The sequence below is a fragment of the Otolemur garnettii genome, unplaced genomic scaffold (assembly GCF_000181295.1).
Source record: "Otolemur garnettii isolate 467f Iridium unplaced genomic scaffold, OtoGar3 scaffold00195, whole genome shotgun sequence".
Taxonomy (NCBI): Eukaryota; Metazoa; Chordata; class Mammalia; order Primates; family Galagidae; genus Otolemur; species Otolemur garnettii.
Window position 1 is genome coordinate 2095848 of NW_003852590.1, and position 396 is coordinate 2096243.

Below are 396 nucleotides of genomic sequence, written 5' to 3' on the forward strand. Positions count from 1 at the left end.
GCAGTGTGAAACTGTATCTGCGTCATGCTTTACTGTTACTGGGTACATTCACATATTATATCATCTCACTTTTTATTTTGAATCACACATCAGGCTTACAAAATAAGTATTTTCTTCATAGGTGATAACAATAGACCTGAGACTTGAATTTATACAGCTGATATTCCCTTGTCAGCAACTTGGAGATAGAAGAGGTTTTAAAAATCCAAAAGCTTAGTTGATGTTAATTGTTTTAAGTTTGACATCAAAATTTATTTGGTGGCCAAATATGACCTGACCTGATATGAAGTCTTGGTACATTCCTCTTAGTGTATTTATTTTTCTTAGAGAAATTTAGAATTGACTTGATTATGTTCCACAGAATCCTCTAGGGACAAAAATACGGAATGCTTAAAA